This window comes from Syngnathus typhle, unplaced genomic scaffold (assembly GCF_033458585.1).
Source record: "Syngnathus typhle isolate RoL2023-S1 ecotype Sweden unplaced genomic scaffold, RoL_Styp_1.0 HiC_scaffold_249, whole genome shotgun sequence".
NCBI lineage: Eukaryota > Metazoa > Chordata > Actinopteri > Syngnathiformes > Syngnathidae > Syngnathus > Syngnathus typhle.
Genome location: NW_026872153.1, coordinates 33,955 through 35,000, shown reverse-complemented (window position 1 = coordinate 35,000; position 1,046 = coordinate 33,955).

Below are 1,046 nucleotides of genomic sequence, written 5' to 3'. Positions count from 1 at the left end.
TTGGCAAGCGGCTCCCGTCGGTCGGTTCGGGGGACGGACGGCTCGCGTGAGGGTTGGGGACGAAGCTCGGGAAGAGCGAACTCGGCAACGGGGGTGGCACGTCGGTCGGGCTTGGCCAGCGGGGGCCGAGGATGAACCGTGCGGGCACGGCGGTGGTCCGGGGGAAAGGCGTCGGCCTCCCAGGCCCGAGCTGGGGGAACGTGCGATGACCCAGGCGGGAAGCTGCGCCCCGTCCGAGTCAGACTCGGTCGTTGCGGCCCGCTGAGGCTCGCTTCGTTTCCGTAAAGCGGGGGTCGGGGGCGCGGCGCTGTGCCGGCGACTTGCCCGCGCGAGGCGCGCGCGCCGAGGCCCAAGCGGGAAGCTGCGCCCCGTCCGAGTCAGACTCGGTCGTTGCGGCCCGCCGGTCTCGCGCTACGGCCAGGATGCGGAGTTTGATCGACACTGGTGGGAGCCGGGGGGTCGAAGGGGTTCCGGCCGCCCCGCCGTCCTCAGCGCCGCTGTCACCCAGACGGGAAGCTGCGCCCCGTCCGAGTCAGACTCGGTCGGTGCGGCCCGCTGTGGCCAGCTGGCAACTAGCTACGGAAGGGTACCGGCGCTCCCGACGAACCCGCCGGGGTGGCTGGTGACCAACGCTGCGTTCGGCGCTTATTGCTGTGACCGGGAGGGAAGCTGCGCCCCGTCCGAGTCAGACTCGGTCGTTGCGGCCCCCCCGAGCCCGCACGCCTCTCGCGGAAGGTCATACGCCACCGGCGGCACGAAAGACGCCTCCCGCAACGCGGTAGTCGGGAAAGGCTATTCGGATAGTCGAGCAGAGTTGCGACAACACATCCCGCGGTGCCGTCTGGTTAGGCAAGGGTTTGAGAAACAGCATTCGCGGTAGACCGGCGCGGCCGGCGGACACCCACGCGGCGTGCCGCAATCGGATCGCGCGCTCGGCCTCCGTTGATTTCCTCTAGGTGGGTGATTCGGGGCGTCTCGGTCTCGCTGCCGTTCGGTCGCGCCAAGGCCTGCGGGGGCGGCGCGTAGCGCACGCTCTCGCGGCGGCC